This window comes from Idiotropiscis lumnitzeri, chromosome 8 (genome assembly GCF_059441095.1).
Source record: "Idiotropiscis lumnitzeri isolate Australia: NSW breed Sydney's pygmy pipehorse chromosome 8, RoL_Ilum_1.0, whole genome shotgun sequence".
Taxonomy (NCBI): Eukaryota; Metazoa; Chordata; class Actinopteri; order Syngnathiformes; family Syngnathidae; genus Idiotropiscis; species Idiotropiscis lumnitzeri.
In genome coordinates, this window is record NC_142398.1 from 3,162,579 (window position 1) to 3,181,518 (window position 18,940).

Below are 18,940 nucleotides of genomic sequence, written 5' to 3' on the forward strand. Positions count from 1 at the left end.
TTTTTATTTAGTAAACACTGACTGCACCAAGCCAACCGGACTGCATCGGGTCATCTGCCTGCTACACCTGTAGACTACGAGAGTCCCCTTTTGGTCTTAATGTGGAGCTCCGGAGCCACACTCAAGTCTCCAGACACGCATTTGCAAATTGCCACACGCATTTGCGAGTCGTCCACGGCGAGACTGTAGCAACACCCAAAGGCAGGGGACGCTGAATGTTGGCATTTTGTGCTCTCAGCCTGTCAGGCGAATATGTGGAAATTTATAAAAAAGCAGCTCGCATACTTGCTTACATTTGTTAGAGTTTTTTTAATGTATTTTTTTTTTTGCGGTGCAAAAGCTTACAGCACCTGGTATTCCCAGGCGGTCTCCCATCCAAGTACTAACCAGGCCCGACCCTGCTTAGCTTCCGAGATCGGACGAGATCGGGCGTGCTCAGGGTAGTATGGCCGTAAGCGACAATATCTTTCAAAATTTTGCATTTTATACATGTGGTCTTTATTGTGGCAAATACTTCAATCCAAAAATACGTAACAAGAATCTGAAACTATAACCACAGTCACAAATGTGTAACAACAATCTACAAAGCATGATTGAAGTCACAGATATATGACAAATATCAGCAAATGTGTGCAATGGTTTGTTGGCACATACACATGGTTAAATGCGGACAAAAATCCGTATAGATGGGCGACCTGTAAAAACGGGACCTTTTGATTGGCTGTGTTCTTAGAGGTGACGTTTGCTACAGTCCTGCCGCGGACGACTCGCAAATGCGTGTGCTGATTTGCAAATGCGTGTCAGGAGACTTGTGTGTGGCTCCGTAGCTACACGATCGGACCACATGGGGGCACTAATATTATACCAGCCCCGTACCACCAATATATACACCAAGAACATGGGGGGGCGTTCACTGCTATCCACCCATGGTCATGTACCATTTATTTGACATTATTTAAATTAAATTGGAATAAATGGAAGAATAAAGTGGAACTAATAAAATAAGAACCAATGATATAACCAGTGAAGCTAAAAAAAATGAATGAAGCTTCTCCACACCTGCTAATTGCCACATTAACTATACTTCCCTTTATTGCATTCAGTAAACACCATTTTTTAAAATTGATTCATTAACTTTTTATTTAGTAAACACTGACTGCACCAACCCAACCGGACTGCATCGGGTCATCTGCCTGCTACACCTGTAGACTACGAGAGTCCCCTTTTGGTCTTAATGTGGAGCTCCGGAGCCACACTCAAGTCTCCAGACACGCATTTGCAAATTGCCACACGCATTTGCGAGTCGTCCACGGCGAGACTGTAGCAACACCCAAAGGCAGGGGACGCTGAATGTTGGCATTTTGTGTTCTCAGCCTGTCAGGCGAATATGTGGAAATTTATAAAAAAGCAGCTCGCATACTTGCTTACATTTGTTAGAGTTTTTTTAATGTATTTTTTTTTTTGCGGTGCAAAAGCTTACAGCACCTGGTATTCCCAGGCGGTCTCCCATCCAAGTACTAACCAGGCCCGACCCTGCTTAGCTTCCGAGATCGGACGAGATCGGGCGTGCTCAGGGTAGTATGGCCGTAAGCGACAATTTCTTTCAAAATTTTGCATTTTATACATGTGGTCTTTATTGTGGCAAATACTTCAATCCAAAAATACGTAACAAGAATCTGAAACTATAACCACAGTCACAAATGTGTAACAACAATCTACAATGCATGACTGAAGTCACAGATATATGACAAATATCAGCAAATGTGTACAATGATTTGTTGGCACATAAATGCGGACAAAAATCCGTATAGATGGGCGACCTGTAAAAACGGGACCTTTTGATTGGCTGTGTTCTTAGAGGTGACGTTTGCTACAGTCCTGCCGCGGACGACTCGCAAATGCGTGTGCTGATTTGCAAATGCGTGTCAGGAGACTTGTGTGTGGCTCCGTAGCTACACGATCGGACCACATGGGGGCACTAATATTATACCAGCCCCGTACCACCAATATATACACCAAGAACATGGGGGGGCGTTCACTGCTATCCACCCATGGTCATGTACCATTTATTTGACATTATTTAAATTAAATTGGAATAAATGGAAGAATAAAGTGGAACTAATAAAATAAGAACCAATGATATAACCAGTGAAGCTAAAAAAAATGAATGAAGCTTCTCCACACCTGCTAATTGCCACATTAACTATACTTCCCTTTATTGCATTCAGTAAACACCATTTTTTAAAATTGATTCATTAACTTTTTATTTAGTAAACACTGACTGCACCAACCCAACCGGACTGCATCGGGTCATCTGCCTGCTACACCTGTAGACTACGAGAGTCCCCTTTTGGTCTTAATGTGGAGCTCCGGAGCCACACTCAAGTCTCCAGACACGCATTTGCAAATTGCCACACGCATTTGCGAGTCGTCCTCGGCGAGACTGTAGCAACACCCAAAGGCAGGGGACGCTGAATGTTGGCATTTTGTGCTCTCAGCCTGTCAGGCGAATATGTGGAAATTTATAAAAAAGCAGCTCGCATACTTGCTTACATTTGTTAGAGTTTTTTTAATGTATTTTTTTTTTGCGGTGCAAAAGCTTACAGCACCTGGTATTCCCAGGCGGTCTCCCATCCAAGTACTAACCAGGCCCGACCCTGCTTAGCTTCCGAGATCGGACGAGATCGGGCGTGCTCAGGGTAGTATGGCCGTAAGCGACAATATCTTTCAAAATTTTGCATTTTATACATGTGGTCTTTATTGTGGCAAATACTTCAATCCAAAAATACGTAACAAGAATCTGAAACTATAACCACAGTCACAAATGTGTAACAACAATCTACAAAGCATGATTGAAGTCACAGATATATGACAAATATCAGCAAATGTGTACAATGGTTTGTTGGCACATACACATGGTTAAATGCGGACAAAAATCCGTATAGATGGGCGACCTGTAAAAACGGGACCTTTTGATTGGCTGTGTTCTTAGAGGTGACGTTTGCTACAGTCCTGCCGCGGACGACTCGCAAATGCGTGTGCTGATTTGCAAATGCGTGTCAGGAGACTTGTGTGTGGCTCCGTAGCTACACGATCGGACCACATGGGGGCACTAATATTATACCAGCCCCGTACCACCAATATATACACCAAGAACATGGGGGGGCGTTCACTGCTATCCACCCATGGTCATGTACCATTTATTTGACATTATTTAAATTAAATTGGAATAAATGGAAGAATAAAGTGGAACTAATAAAATAAGAACCAATGATATAACCAGTGAAGCTAAAAAAAATGAATGAAGCTTCTCCACACCTGCTAATTGCCACATTAACTATACTTCCCTTTATTGCATTCAGTAAACACCATTTTTTTAAATTGATTCATTAACTTTTTATTTAGTAAACACTGACTGCACCAACCCAACCGGACTGCATCGGGTCATCTGCCTGCTACACCTGTAGACTACGAGAGTCCCCTTTTGGTCTTAATGTGGAGCTCCGGAGCCACACTCAAGTCTCCAGACACGCATTTGCAAATTGCCACACGCATTTGCGAGTCGTCCACGGCGAGACTGTAGCAACACCCAAAGGCAGGGGACGCTGAATGTTGGCATTTTGTGCTCTCAGCCTGTCAGGCGAATATGTGGAAATTTATAAAAAAGCAGCTCGCATACTTGCTTACATTTGTTCGAGTTTTTTTAATTTTTTTTTTTTTGCGGTGCAAAAGCTTACATCACCTGGTATTCCCAGGCGGTCTCCCATCCAAGTACTAACCAGGCCCGACCCTGCTTAGCTTCCGAGATCGGACGAGATCGGGCGTTCTAAGGGTAGTATGGCCGTAAGAGACAATTCCTTTCAAAATTTTGCATTTTATAGATGTGGTCTTTATTGTAGCAAATACTTCAATCCAAAATACGTAACAAGAATCTGAAACTATAACCACAGTCACAAATGTGTAACAACAATCTACAATGCATGATTGAAGTCGCAGATATATGACAAATATCAGCAAATGTGTACAATGATTTGTTGGCACATACACATGGTTAAATGCGGACAAAAATCCGTATAGATGGGCGACCTGTAAAAACGGGACCTTTTGATTGGCTGTGTTCTTAGAGGTGACGTTTGCTACAGTCCTGCCGCGGACGACTCGCAAATGCGTGTGCTGATTTGCAAATGCGTGTCAGGAGACTTGTGTGTGGCTCCGTAGCTACACGATCGGACCACATGGGGGCACTAATATTATACCAGCCCCGTACCACCAATATATACACCAAGAACATGGGGGGGCGTTCACTGCTATCCACCCATGGTCATGTACCATTTATTTGACATTATTTAAATTAAATTGGAATAAATGGAAGAATAAAGTGGAACTAATAAAATAAGAACCAATGATATAACCAGTGAAGCTAAAAAAAATGAATGAAGCTTCTCCACACCTGCTAATTGCCACATTAACTATACTTCCCTTTATTGCATTCAGTAAACACCATTTTTTAAAATTGATTCATTAACTTTTTATTTAGTAAACACTGACTGCACCAACCCAACCGGACTGCATCGGGTCATCTGCCTGCTACACCTGTAGACTACGAGAGTCCCCTTTTGGTCTTAATGTGGAGCTCCGGAGCCACACTCAAGTCTCCAGACACGCATTTGCAAATTGCCACACGCATTTGCGAGTCGTCCACGGCGAGACTGTAGCAACACCCAAAGGCAGGGGACGCTGAATGTTGGCATTTTGTGCTCTCAGCCTGTCAGGCGAATATGTGGAAATTTATAAAAAAGCAGCTCGCATACTTGCTTACATTTGTTAGAGTTTTTTTAATGTATTTTTTTTTTTGCGGTGCAAAAGCTTACAGCACCTGGTATTCCCAGGCGGTCTCCCATCCAAGTACTAACCAGGCCCGACCCTGCTTAGCTTCCGAGATCGGACGAGATCGGGCGTGCTCAGGGTAGTATGGCCGTAAGCGACAATTTCTTTCAAAATTTTGCATTTTATACATGTGGTCTTTATTGTGGCAAATACTTCAATCCAAAAATACGTAACAAGAATCTGAAACTATAACCACAGTCACAAATGTGTAACAACAATCTACAATGCATGATTGAAGTCACAGATATATGATAAATATCAGCAAATGTGTACAATGATTTGTTGGCACATAAATGCGGACAAAAATCCGTATAGATGGGCGACCTGTAAAAACGGGACCTTTTGATTGGCTGTGTTCTTAGAGGTGACGTTTGCTACAGTCCTGCCGCGGACGACTCGCAAATGCGTGTGCTGATTTGCAAATGCGTGTCAGGAGACTTGTGTGTGGCTCCGTAGCTACACGATCGGACCACATGGGGGCACTAATATTATACCAGCCCCGTACCACCAATATATACACCAAGAACATGGGGGGGCGTTCACTGCTATCCACCCATGGTCATGTACCATTTATTTGACATTATTTAAATTAAATTGGAATAAATGGAAGAATAAAGTGGAACTAATAAAATAAGAACCAATGATATAACCAGTGAAGCTAAAAAAAATGAATGAAGCTTCTCCACACCTGCTAATTGCCACATTAACTATACTTCCCTTTATTGCATTCAGTAAACACCATTTTTTAAAATTGATTCATTAACTTTTTATTTAGTAAACACTGACTGCACCAACCCAACCGGACTGCATCGGGTCATCTGCCTGCTACACCTGTAGACTACGAGAGTCCCCTTTTGGTCTTAATGTGGAGCTCCGGAGCCACACTCAAGTCTCCAGACACGCATTTGCAAATTGCCACACGCATTTGCGAGTCGTCCACGGCGAGACTGTAGCAACACCCAAAGGCAGGGGACGCTGAATGTTGGCATTTTGTGCTCTCAGCCTGTCAGGCGAATATGTGGAAATTTATAAAAAAAGCAGCTCGCATACATGCTTACATTTGTTAGAGTTTTTTGAAATTTGTTTTTTTTTGCGGTGTAAAAGCTTACAGCACCTGGTATTCCCAGGCGGTCTCCCATCCAAGTACTAACCAGGCCCGACCCTGCTTAGCTTCCGAGATCGGACGAGATCGGGCGTTCTCAGGGTAGTATGGCCGTAAGCGACAATTCCTTTCAAAATTTTGCATTTTATACATGTGGTCTTTATTGTGGCAAATACTTCAATCCAAAAATACGTAACAAGAATCTGAAACTATAACCACAGTCACAAATGTGTAACAACAATCTACAATGCATGATTGAAGTCACAGATATATGACAAATATCAGCAAATGTGTACAATGATTTGTTGACACATACACATGGTTAAATGCGGACAAAAATCCGTATAGATGGGCGACCTGTAAAAACGGGACCTTTTGATTGGCTGTGTTCTTAGAGGTGACGTTTGCTACAGTCCTGCCGCGGACGACTCGCAAATGCGTGTGCTGATTTGCAAATGCGTGTCAGGAGACTTGTGTGTGGCTCCGTAGCTACACGATCGGACCACATGGGGGCACTAATATTATACCAGCCCCGTACCACCAATATATACACCAAGAACATGGGGGGGCGTTCACTGCTATCCACCCATGGTCATGTACCATTTATTTGACATTATTTAAATTAAATTGGAATAAATGGAAGAATAAAGTGGAACTAATAAAATAAGAACCAATGATATAACCAGTGAAGCTAAAAAAAATGAATGAAGCTTCTCCACACCTGCTAATTGCCACATTAACTATACTTCCCTTTATTGCATTCAGTAAACACCATTTTTTAAAATTGATTCATTAACTTTTTATTTAGTAAACACTGACTGCACCAACCCAACCGGACTGCATCGGGTCATCTGCCTGCTACACCTGTAGACTACGAGAGTCCCCTTTTGGTCTTAATGTGGAGCTCCGGAGCCACACTCAAGTCTCCAGACACGCATTTGCAAATTGCCACACGCATTTGCGAGTCGTCCACGGCGAGACTGTAGCAACACCCAAAGGCAGGGGACGCTGAATGTTGGCATTTTGTGCTCTCAGCCTGTCAGGCGAATATGTGGAAATTTATAAAAAAAGCAGCTCGCATACATGCTTACATTTGTTAGAGTTTTTTGAAATTTGTTTTTTTTTGCGGTGTAAAAGCTTACAGCACCTGGTATTCCCAGGCGGTCTCCCATCCAAGTACTAACCAGGCCCGACCCTGCTTAGCTTCCGAGATCGGATGAGATCGGGCGTGCTCAGGGTAGTATGGCCGTAAGCGACAATTTCTTTCAAAATTTTGCATTTTATACATGTGGTCTTTATTGTGGCAAATACTTCAATCCAAAAATACGTAACAAGAATCTGAAACTATAACCACAGTCACAAATGTGTAACAACAATCTACAATGCATGATTGAAGTCACAGATATATGACAAATATCAGCAAATGTGAACAATGATTTGTTGGCACATAAATGCGGACAAAAATCCGTATAGATGGGCCACCTGTAAAAACGGGACCTTTTGATTGGCTGTGTTCTTAGAGGTGACGTTTGCTACAGTCCTGCCGCGGACGACTCGCAAATGCGTGTGCTGATTTGCAAATGCGTGTCAGGAGACTTGTGTGTGGCTCCGTAGCTACACGATCGGACCACATGGGGGCACTAGTATTATACCAGCCCCGTACCACCAATATATACACCAAGAACATGGGGGGGCGTTCACTGCTATCCACCCATGGTCATGTACCATTTATTTGACATTATTTAAATTAAATTGGAATAAATGGAAGAATAAAGTGCAACTAATAAAATAAGAACCAATGATATAACCAGTGAAGCTAAAAAAAATGAATGAAGCTTCTCCACACCTGCTAATTGCCACATTAACTATACTTCCCTTTATTGCATTCAGTAAACACCATTTTTTAAAATTGATTCATTACCTTTTTATTTCGTAAACACTGACTGCACCAACCCAACCGGACTGCATCGGGTCATCTGCCTGCTACACCTGTAGACTACGAGAGTCCCCTTTTGGTCTTAATGTGGAGCTCCGGAGCCACACTCAAGTCTCCAGACACGCATTTGCAAATTGCCACACGCATTTGCGAGTCGTCCACGGCGAGACTGTAGCAACACCCAAAGGCAGGGGACGCTGAATGTTGGCATTTTGTGCTCTCAGCCTGTCAGGCGAATATGTGGAAATTTATAAAAAAGCAGCTCGCATACTTGCTTACATTTGTTAGAGTTTTTTAAATTTTTTTTTTTTTTTGCAGTGCAAAAGCTTACAGCACCTGGTATTCCCAGGCGGTCTCCCATCCAAGTACTAACCAGGCCCGACCCTGCTTAGCTTCCGAGATCGGACGAGATCGGGCGTGCTCAGGGTAGTATGGCCGTAAGCGACAATTTCTTTCAAAATTTTGCATTTTATACATGTGGTCTTTATTGTGACATACTTCAATCCAAAAATACGTAACAAGAATCTGAAACTATAACCACAGTCACAAATGTGTAACAACAATCTACAATGCATGATTGAAGTCACAGATATATGACAAATATCAGCAAATGTGTACAATGATTTGTTGACACATACACATGGTTAAATGCGGACAAAAATCCGTATAGATGGGCGACCTGTAAAAACGGGACCTTTTGATTGGCTGTGTTCTTAGAGGTGACGTTTGCTACAGTCCTGCCGCGGACGACTCGCAAATGCGTGTGCTGATTTGCAAATGCGTGTCAGGAGACTTGTGTGTGGCTCCGTAGCTACACGATCGGACCACATGGGGGCACTAATATTATACCAGCCCCGTACCACCAATATATACACCAAGAACATGGGGGGGCGTTCACTGCTATCCACCCATGGTCATGTACCATTTATTTGACATTATTTAAATTAAATTGGAATAAATGGAAGAATAAAGTGGAACTAATAAAATAAGAACCAATGATATAACCAGTGAAGCTAAAAAAAATGAATGAAGCTTCTCCACACCTGCTAATTGCCACATTAACTATACTTCCCTTTATTGCATTCAGTAAACACCATTTTTTAAAATTGATTCATTAACTTTTTATTTAGTAAACACTGACTGCACCAACCCAACCGGACTGCATCGGGTCATCTGCCTGCTACACCTGTAGACTACGAGAGTCCCCTTTTGGTCTTAATGTGGAGCTCCGGAGCCACACTCAAGTCTCCAGACACGCATTTGCAAATTGCCACACGCATTTGCGAGTCGTCCACGGCGAGACTGTAGCAACACCCAAAGGCAGGGGACGCTGAATGTTGGCATTTTGTGCTCTCAGCCTGTCAGGCGAATATGTGGAAATTTATAAAAAAAAGCAGCTCGCATACATGCTTACATTTGTTAGAGTTTTTTGAAATTTGTTTTTTTTTGCGGTGTAAAAGCTTACAGCACCTGGTATTCCCAGGCGGTCTCCCATCCAAGTACTAACCAGGCCCGACCCTGCTTAGCTTCCGAGATCGGACGAGATCGGGCGTTCTCAGGGTAGTATGGCCGTAAGCGACAATTCCTTTCAAAATTTTGCATTTTATACATGTGGTCTTTATTGTGGCAAATACTTCAATCCAAAAATACGTAACAAGAATCTGAAACTATAACCACAGTCACAAATGTGTAACAACAATCTACAATGCATGATTGAAGTCACAGATATATGACAAATATCAGCAAATGTGTACAATGATTTGTTGACACATACACATGGTTAAATGCGGACAAAAATCCGTATAGATGGGCGACCTGTAAAAACGGGACCTTTTGATTGGCTGTGTTCTTAGAGGTGACGTTTGCTACAGTCCTGCCGCGGACGACTCGCAAATGCGTGTGCTGATTTGCAAATGCGTGTCAGGAGACTTGTGTGTGGCTCCGTAGCTACACGATCGGACCACATGGGGGCACTAATATTATACCAGCCCCGTACCACCAATATATACACCAAGAACATGGGGGGGCGTTCACTGCTATCCACCCATGGTCATGTACCATTTATTTGACATTATTTAAATTAAATTGGAATAAATGGAAGAATAAAGTGGAACTAATAAAATAAGAACCAATGATATAACCAGTGAAGCTAAAAAAAATGAATGAAGCTTCTCCACACCTGCTAATTGCCACATTAACTATACTTCCCTTTATTGCATTCAGTAAACACCATTTTTTAAAATTGATTCATTAACTTTTTATTTAGTAAACACTGACTGCACCAACCCAACCGGACTGCATCGGGTCATCTGCCTGCTACACCTGTAGACTACGAGAGTCCCCTTTTGGTCTTAATGTGGAGCTCCGGAGCCACACTCAAGTCTCCAGACACGCATTTGCAAATTGCCACACGCATTTGCGAGTCGTCCACGGCGAGACTGTAGCAACACCCAAAGGCAGGGGACGCTGAATGTTGGCATTTTGTGCTCTCAGCCTGTCAGGCGAATATGTGGAAATTTATAAAAAAAGCAGCTCGCATACATGCTTACATTTGTTAGAGTTTTTTGAAATTTGTTTTTTTTTGCGGTGTAAAAGCTTACAGCACCTGGTATTCCCAGGCGGTCTCCCATCCAAGTACTAACCAGGCCCGACCCTGCTTAGCTTCCGAGATCGGACGAGATCGGGCGTTCTCAGGGTAGTATGGCCGTAAGCGACAATTCCTTTCAAAATTTTGCATTTTATACATGTGGTCTTTATTGTGGCAAATACTTCAATCCAAAAATACGTAACAAGAATCTGAAACTATAACCACAGTCACAAATGTGTAACAACAATCTACAATGCATGATTGAAGTCACAGATATATGACAAATATCAGCAAATGTGTACAATGATTTGTTGGCACATAAATGCGGACAAAAATCCGTATAGATGGGCCACCTGTAAAAACGGGACCTTTTGATTGGCTGTGTTCTTAGAGGTGACGTTTGCTACAGTCCTGCCGCGGACGACTCGCAAATGCGTGTGCTGATTTGCAAATGCGTGTCAGGAGACTTGTGTGTGGCTCCGTAGCTACACGATCGGACCACATGGGGGCACTAATATTATACCAGCCCCGTACCACCAATATATACACCAAGAACATGGGGGGGCGTTCACTGCTATCCACCCATGGTCATGTACCATTTATTTGACATTATTTAAATTAAATTGGAATAAATGGAAGAATAAAGTGCAACTAATAAAATAAGAACCAATGATATAACCAGTGAAGCTAAAAAAAATGAATGAAGCTTCTCCACACCTGCTAATTGCCACATTAACTATACTTCCCTTTATTGCATTCAGTAAACACCATTTTTTAAAATTGATTCATTACCTTTTTATTTCGTAAACACTGACTGCACCAACCCAACCGGACTGCATCGGGTCATCTGCCTGCTACACCTGTAGACTACGAGAGTCCCCTTTTGGTCTTAATGTGGAGCTCCGGAGCCACACTCAAGTCTCCAGACACGCATTTGCAAATTGCCACACGCATTTGCGAGTCGTCCACGGCGAGACTGTAGCAACACCCAAAGGCAGGGGACGCTGAATGTTGGCATTTTGTGCTCTCAGCCTGTCAGGCGAATATGTGGAAATTTATAAAAAAGCAGCTCGCATACTTGCTTACATTTGTTCGAGTTTTTTTAATGTATTTTTTTTTTGCGGTGCAAAATCTTACAGCACCTGGTATTCCCAGGCGGTCTCCAATCCAAGTACTAACCAGACCCGACCCTGCTTAGCTTCCGAGATCGGGCGTGCTCAGGGTAGTATGGCCGTAAGCGACAATTTCTTTCAAAATTTTGCATTTTATACATGTGGTCTTTATTGTGGCAAATACTTCAATCCAAAAATACGTAACAAGAATCTGAAACTATAACCACAGTCACAAATGTGTAACAACAATCTACAATGCATGATTGAAGTCACAGATATATGACAAATATCAGCAAATGTGTACAATGATTTGTTGGCACATAAATGCGGACAAAAATCCGTATAGATGGGCCACCTGTAAAAACGGGACCTTTTGATTGGCTGTGTTCTTAGAGGTGACGTTTGCTACAGTCCTGCCGCGGACGACTCGCAAATGCGTGTGCTGATTTGCAAATGCGTGTCAGGAGACTTGTGTGTGGCTCCGTAGCTACACGATCGGACCACATGGGGGCACTAATATTATACCAGCCCCGTACCACCAATATATACACCAAGAACATGGGGGGGCGTTCACTGCTATCCACCCATGGTCATGTACCATTTATTTGACATTATTTAAATTAAATTGGAATAAATGGAAGAATAAAGTGCAACTAATAAAATAAGAACCAATGATATAACCAGTGAAGCTAAAAAAAATGAATGAAGCTTCTCCACACCTGCTAATTGCCACATTAACTATACTTCCCTTTATTGCATTCAGTAAACACCATTTTTTAAAATTGATTCATTACCTTTTTATTTCGTAAACACTGACTGCACCAACCCAACCGGACTGCATCGGGTCATCTGCCTGCTACACCTGTAGACTACGAGAGTCCCCTTTTGGTCTTAATGTGGAGCTCCGGAGCCACACTCAAGTCTCCAGACACGCATTTGCAAATTGCCACACGCATTTGCGAGTCGTCCACGGCGAGACTGTAGCAACACCCAAAGGCAGGGGACGCTGAATGTTGGCATTTTGTGCTCTCAGCCTGTCAGGCGAATATGTGGAAATTTATAAAAAAGCAGCTCGCATACTTGCTTACATTTGTTCGAGTTTTTTTAATGTATTTTTTTTTTGCGGTGCAAAAGCTTACAGCACCTGGTATTCCCAGGCGGTCTCCAATCCAAGTACTAACCAGACCCGACCCTGCTTAGCTTCCGAGATCGGGCGTGCTCAGGGTAGTATGGCCGTAAGCGACAATTTCTTTCAAAATTTTGCATTTTATACATGTGGTCTTTATTGTGGCAAATACTTCAATCCAAAAATACGTAACAAGAATCTGAAACTATAACCACAGTCACAAATGTGTAACAACAATCTACAATGCATGATTGAAGTCACAGATATATGACAAATATCAGCAAATGTGTACAATGATTTGTTGGCACATAAATGCGGACAAAAATCCGTATAGATGGGCCACCTGTAAAAACGGGACCTTTTGATTGGCTGTGTTCTTAGAGGTGACGTTTGCTACAGTCCTGCCGCGGACGACTCGCAAATGCGTGTGCTGATTTGCAAATGCGTGTCAGGAGACTTGTGTGTGGCTCCGTAGCTACACGATCGGACCACATGGGGGCACTAATATTATACCAGCCCCGTACCACCAATATATACACCAAGAACATGGGGGGGCGTTCACTGCTATCCACCCATGGTCATGTACCATTTATTTGACATTATTTAAATTAAATTGGAATAAATGGAAGAATAAAGTGCAACTAATAAAATAAGAACCAATGATATAACCAGTGAAGCTAAAAAAAATGAATGAAGCTTCTCCACACCTGCTAATTGCCACATTAACTATACTTCCCTTTATTGCATTCAGTAAACACCATTTTTTAAAATTGATTCATTAACTTTTTATTTAGTAAACACTGACTGCACCAACCCAACCGGACTGCATCGGGTCATCTGCCTGCTACACCTGTAGACTACGAGAGTCCCCTTTTGGTCTTAATGTGGAGCTCCGGAGCCACACTCAAGTCTCCAGACACGCATTTGCAAATTGCCACACGCATTTGCGAGTCGTCCACGGCGAGACTGTAGCAACACCCAAAGGCAGGGGACGCTGAATGTTGGCATTTTGTGCTCTCAGCCTGTCAGGCGAATATGTGGAAATTTATAAAAAAGCAGCTCGCATACTTGCTTACATTTGTTAGAGTTTTTTAAATTTTTTTTTTTTTTTGCGGTGCAAAAGCTTACAGCACCTGGTATTCCCAGGCGGTCTCCCATCCAAGTACTAACCAGGCCCGACCCTGCTTAGCTTCCGAGATCGGATGAGATCGAGCGTGCTCAGGGTAGTATGGCCGTAAGCGACAATTTCTTTCAAAATTTTGCATTTTATACATGTGGTCTTTATTGTGGCAAATACTTCAATCCAAAAATACGTAACAAGAATCTGAAACTATAACCACAGTCACAAATGTGTAACAACAATCTACAATGCATGATTGAAGTCACAGATATATGACAAATATCAGCAAATGTGAACAATGATTTGTTGGCACATAAATGCGGACAAAAATCCGTATAGATGGGCCACCTGTAAAAACGGGACCTTTTGATTGGCTGTGTTCTTAGAGGTGACGTTTGCTACAGTCCTGCCGCGGACGACTCGCAAATGCGTGTGCTGATTTGCAAATGCGTGTCAGGAGACTTGTGTGTGGCTCCGTAGCTACACGATCGGACCACATGGGGGCACTAGTATTATACCAGCCCCGTACCACCAATATATACACCAAGAACATGGGGGGGCGTTCACTGCTATCCACCCATGGTCATGTACCATTTATTTGACATTATTTAAATTAAATTGGAATAAATGGAAGAATAAAGTGCAACTAATAAAATAAGAACCAATGATATAACCAGTGAAGCTAAAAAAAATGAATGAAGCTTCTCCACACCTGCTAATTGCCACATTAACTATACTTCCCTTTATTGCATTCAGTAAACACCATTTTTTAAAATTGATTCATTACCTTTTTATTTCGTAAACACTGACTGCACCAACCCAACCGGACTGCATCGGGTCATCTGCCTGCTACACCTGTAGACTACGAGAGTCCCCTTTTGGTCTTAATGTGGAGCTCCGGAGCCACACTCAAGTCTCCAGACACGCATTTGCAAATTGCCACACGCATTTGCGAGTCGTCCACGGCGAGACTGTAGCAACACCCAAAGGCAGGGGACGCTGAATGTTGGCATTTTGTGCTCTCAGCCTGTCAGGCGAATATGTGGAAATTTATAAAAAAGCAGCTCGCATACTTGCTTACATTTGTTAGAGTTTTTTAAATTTTTTTTTTTTTTTGCAGTGCAAAAGCTTACAGCACCTGGTATTCCCAGGCGGTCTCCCATCCAAGTACTAACCAGGCCCGACCCTGCTTAGCTTCCGAGATCGGACGAGATCGGGCGTGCTCAGGGTAGTATGGCCGTAAGCGACAATTTCTTTCAAAATTTTGCATTTTATACATGTGGTCTTTATTGTGACATACTTCAATCCAAAAATACGTAACAAGAATCTGAAACTATAACCACAGTCACAAATGTGTAACAACAATCTACAATGCATGATTGAAGTCACAGATATATGACAAATATCAGCAAATGTGTACAATGATTTGTTGACACATACACATGGTTAAATGCGGACAAAAATCCGTATAGATGGGCGACCTGTAAAAACGGGACCTTTTGATTGGCTGTGTTCTTAGAGGTGACGTTTGCTACAGTCCTGCCGCGGACGACTCGCAAATGCGTGTGCTGATTTGCAAATGCGTGTCAGGAGACTTGTGTGTGGCTCCGTAGCTACACGATCGGACCACATGGGGGCACTAATATTATACCAGCCCCGTACCACCAATATATACACCAAGAACATGGGGGGGCGTTCACTGCTATCCACCCATGGTCATGTACCATTTATTTGACATTATTTAAATTAAATTGGAATAAATGGAAGAATAAAGTGGAACTAATAAAATAAGAACCAATGATATAACCAGTGAAGCTAAAAAAAATGAATGAAGCTTCTCCACACCTGCTAATTGCCACATTAACTATACTTCCCTTTATTGCATTCAGTAAACACCATTTTTTAAAATTGATTCATTAACTTTTTATTTAGTAAACACTGACTGCACCAACCCAACCGGACTGCATCGGGTCATCTGCCTGCTACACCTGTAGACTACGAGAGTCCCCTTTTGGTCTTAATGTGGAGCTCCGGAGCCACACTCAAGTCTCCAGACACGCATTTGCAAATTGCCACACGCATTTGCGAGTCGTCCACGGCGAGACTGTAGCAACACCCAAAGGCAGGGGACGCTGAATGTTGGCATTTTGTGCTCTCAGCCTGTCAGGCGAATATGTGGAAATTTATAAAAAAAGCAGCTCGCATACATGCTTACATTTGTTAGAGTTTTTTGAAATTTGTTTTTTTTTGCGGTGTAAAAGCTTACAGCACCTGGTATTCCCAGGCGGTCTCCCATCCAAGTACTAACCAGGCCCGACCCTGCTTAGCTTCCGAGATCGGACGAGATCGGGCGTGCTCAGGGTAGTATGGCCGTAAGCGACAATTTCTTTCAAAATTTTGCATTTTATACATGTGGTCTTTATTGTGGCAAATACTTCAATCCAAAAATACGTAACAAGAATCTGAAACTATAACCACAGTCACAAATGTGTAACAACAATCTACAATGCATGACTGAAGTCACAGATATATGACAAATATCAGCAAATGTGTACAATGATTTGTTGGCACATAAATGCGGACAAAAATCCGTATAGATGGGCGACCTGTAAAAACGGGACCTTTTGATTGGCTGTGTTCTTAGAGGTGACGTTTGCTACAGTCCTGCCGCGGACGACTCGCAAATGCGTGTGCTGATTTGCAAATGCGTGTCAGGAGACTTGTGTGTGGCTCCGTAGCTACACGATCGGACCACATGGGGGCACTAATATTATACCAGCCCCGTACCACCAATATATACACCAAGAACATGGGGGGGCGTTCACTGCTATCCACCCATGGTCATGTACCATTTATTTGACATTATTTAAATTAAATTGGAATAAATGGAAGAATAAAGTGGAACTAATAAAATAAGAACCAATGATATAACCAGTGAAGCTAAAAAAAATGAATGAAGCTTCTCCACACCTGCTAATTGCCACATTAACTATACTTCCCTTTATTGCATTCAGTAAACACCATTTTTTAAAATTGATTCATTAACTTTTTATTTAGTAAACACTGACTGCACCAACCCAACCGGACTGCATCGGGTCATCTGCCTGCTACACCTGTAGACTACGAGAGTCCCCTTTTGGTCTTAATGTGGAGCTCCGGAGCCACACTCAAGTCTCCAGACACGCATTTGCAAATTGCCACACGCATTTGCGAGTCGTCCTCGGCGAGACTGTAGCAACACCCAAAGGCAGGGGACGCTGAATGTTGGCATTTTGTGCTCTCAGCCTGTCAGGCGAATATGTGGAAATTTATAAAAAAGCAGCTCGCATACTTGCTTACATTTGTTAGAGTTTTTTTAATGTATTTTTTTTTTGCGGTGCAAAAGCTTACAGCACCTGGTATTCCCAGGCGGTCTCCCATCCAAGTACTAACCAGGCCCGACCCTGCTTAGCTTCCGAGATCGGACGAGATCGGGCGTGCTCAGGGTAGTATGGCCGTAAGCGACAATATCTTTCAAAATTTTGCATTTTATACATGTGGTCTTTATTGTGGCAAATACTTCAATCCAAAAATACGTAACAAGAATCTGAAACTATAACCACAGTCACAAATGTGTAACAACAATCTACAAAGCATGATTGAAGTCACAGATATATGACAAATATCAGCAAATGTGTACAATGGTTTGTTGGCACATACACATGGTTAAATGCGGACAAAAATCCGTATAGATGGGCGACCTGTAAAAACGGGACCTTTTGATTGGCTGTGTTCTTAGAGGTGACGTTTGCTACAGTCCTGCCGCGGACGACTCGCAAATGCGTGTGCTGATTTGCAAATGCGTGTCAGGAGACTTGTGTGTGGCTCCGTAGCTACACGATCGGACCACATGGGGGCACTAATATTATACCAGCCCCGTACCACCAATATATACACCAAGAACATGGGGGGGCGTTCACTGCTATCCACCCATGGTCATGTACCATTTATTTGACATTATTTAAATTAAATTGGAATAAATGGAAGAATAAAGTGGAACTAATAAAATAAGAACCAATGATATAACCAGTGAAGCTAAAAAAAATGAATGAAGCTTCTCCACACCTGCTAATTGCCACATTAACTATACTTCCCTTTATTGCATTCAGTAAACACCATTTTTTTAAATTGATTCATTAACTTTTTATTTAGTAAACACTGACTGCACCAACCCAACCGGACTGCATCGGGTCATCTGCCTGCTACACCTGTAGACTACGAGAGTCCCCTTTTGGTCTTAATGTGGAGCTCCGGAGCCACACTCAAGTCTCCAGACACGCATTTGCAAATTGCCACACGCATTTGCGAGTCGTCCACGGCGAGACTGTAGCAACACCCAAAGGCAGGGGACGCTGAATGTTGGCATTTTGTGCTCTCAGCCTGTCAGGCGAATATGTGGAAATTTATAAAAAAGCAGCTCGCATACTTGCTTACATTTGTTCGAGTTTTTTTAATTTTTTTTTTTTTGCGGTGCAAAAGCTTACATCACCTGGTATTCCCAGGCGGTCTCCCATCCAAGTACTAACCAGGCCCGACCCTGCTTAGCTTCCGAGATCGGACGAGATCGGGCGTTCTAAGGGTAGTATGGCCGTAAGAGACAATTCCTTTCAAAATTTTGCATTTTATAGATGTGGTCTTTATTGTAGCAAATACTTCAATCCAAAATACGTAACAAGAATCTGAAACTATAACCACAGTCACAAATGTGTAACAACAATCTACAATGCATGATTGAAGTCGCAGATATATGACAAATATCAGCAAATGTGTACAATGATTTGTTGGCACATACACATGGTTAAATGCGGACAAAAATCCGTATAGATGGGCGACCTGTAAAAACGGGACCTTTTGATTGGCTGTGTTCTTAGAGGTGACGTTTGCTACAGTCCTGCCGCGGACGACTCGCAAATGCGTGTGCTGATTTGCAAATGCGTGTCAGGAGACTTGTGTGTGGCTCCGTAGCTACACGATCGGACCACATGGGGGCACTAATATTATACCAGCCCCGTACCACCAATATATACACCA

The 18,940-nt window shown here is 42.6% G+C and overlaps 15 non-coding genes and 2 pseudogenes across 15 annotated transcripts; all 17 read right to left on the reverse strand.

Moving 5' to 3' along the window:
* Positions 1-338: 338 nt before the first annotated feature.
* On the reverse strand, positions 339-457 carry LOC148331644 (5S ribosomal RNA). Its single transcript, XR_015844804.1, has one exon. It is a non-coding gene; the product is annotated as a 5S ribosomal RNA (ribosomal RNA).
* A 1,016-nt stretch (positions 458-1,473) lies between these two features.
* Positions 1,474-1,592, reverse strand: LOC148331645 (5S ribosomal RNA). The gene has a single exon (XR_015844805.1). It is a non-coding gene; the product is annotated as a 5S ribosomal RNA (ribosomal RNA).
* A 1,005-nt stretch (positions 1,593-2,597) lies between these two features.
* Positions 2,598-2,716, reverse strand: LOC148331646 (5S ribosomal RNA). The gene has a single exon (XR_015844806.1). It is a non-coding gene; the product is annotated as a 5S ribosomal RNA (ribosomal RNA).
* Positions 2,717-3,730: 1,014 nt separating this feature from the next.
* Positions 3,731-3,849, reverse strand: LOC148331647 (5S ribosomal RNA). The gene has a single exon (XR_015844935.1). It is a non-coding gene; the product is annotated as a 5S ribosomal RNA (ribosomal RNA).
* A 1,015-nt stretch (positions 3,850-4,864) lies between these two features.
* On the reverse strand, positions 4,865-4,983 carry LOC148331648 (5S ribosomal RNA). Its single transcript, XR_015844807.1, has one exon. It is a non-coding gene; the product is annotated as a 5S ribosomal RNA (ribosomal RNA).
* A 1,006-nt stretch (positions 4,984-5,989) lies between these two features.
* LOC148331649 (5S ribosomal RNA) lies at positions 5,990-6,108 on the reverse strand. The gene has a single exon (XR_015844943.1). It is a non-coding gene; the product is annotated as a 5S ribosomal RNA (ribosomal RNA).
* A 1,016-nt stretch (positions 6,109-7,124) lies between these two features.
* LOC148331650 (5S ribosomal RNA) lies at positions 7,125-7,243 on the reverse strand. The gene has a single exon (XR_015844982.1). It is a non-coding gene; the product is annotated as a 5S ribosomal RNA (ribosomal RNA).
* A 1,006-nt stretch (positions 7,244-8,249) lies between these two features.
* On the reverse strand, positions 8,250-8,368 carry LOC148331651 (5S ribosomal RNA). The gene has a single exon (XR_015844808.1). It is a non-coding gene; the product is annotated as a 5S ribosomal RNA (ribosomal RNA).
* A 1,015-nt stretch (positions 8,369-9,383) lies between these two features.
* Positions 9,384-9,502, reverse strand: LOC148331652 (5S ribosomal RNA). The gene has a single exon (XR_015844949.1). It is a non-coding gene; the product is annotated as a 5S ribosomal RNA (ribosomal RNA).
* A 1,016-nt stretch (positions 9,503-10,518) lies between these two features.
* On the reverse strand, positions 10,519-10,637 carry LOC148331653 (5S ribosomal RNA). Its single transcript, XR_015844950.1, has one exon. It is a non-coding gene; the product is annotated as a 5S ribosomal RNA (ribosomal RNA).
* Positions 10,638-11,642: 1,005 nt separating this feature from the next.
* Positions 11,643-11,751, reverse strand: LOC148331654 (5S ribosomal RNA; annotated as a pseudogene).
* Positions 11,752-12,756: 1,005 nt separating this feature from the next.
* On the reverse strand, positions 12,757-12,865 carry LOC148331655 (5S ribosomal RNA; annotated as a pseudogene).
* A 1,006-nt stretch (positions 12,866-13,871) lies between these two features.
* Positions 13,872-13,990, reverse strand: LOC148331656 (5S ribosomal RNA). The gene has a single exon (XR_015844849.1). It is a non-coding gene; the product is annotated as a 5S ribosomal RNA (ribosomal RNA).
* A 1,006-nt stretch (positions 13,991-14,996) lies between these two features.
* LOC148331657 (5S ribosomal RNA) lies at positions 14,997-15,115 on the reverse strand. The gene has a single exon (XR_015844809.1). It is a non-coding gene; the product is annotated as a 5S ribosomal RNA (ribosomal RNA).
* Positions 15,116-16,129: 1,014 nt separating this feature from the next.
* LOC148331658 (5S ribosomal RNA) lies at positions 16,130-16,248 on the reverse strand. The gene has a single exon (XR_015844811.1). It is a non-coding gene; the product is annotated as a 5S ribosomal RNA (ribosomal RNA).
* A 1,005-nt stretch (positions 16,249-17,253) lies between these two features.
* LOC148331659 (5S ribosomal RNA) lies at positions 17,254-17,372 on the reverse strand. Its single transcript, XR_015844812.1, has one exon. It is a non-coding gene; the product is annotated as a 5S ribosomal RNA (ribosomal RNA).
* Positions 17,373-18,386: 1,014 nt separating this feature from the next.
* LOC148331660 (5S ribosomal RNA) lies at positions 18,387-18,505 on the reverse strand. Its single transcript, XR_015844936.1, has one exon. It is a non-coding gene; the product is annotated as a 5S ribosomal RNA (ribosomal RNA).
* Positions 18,506-18,940: the final 435 nt, after the last annotated feature.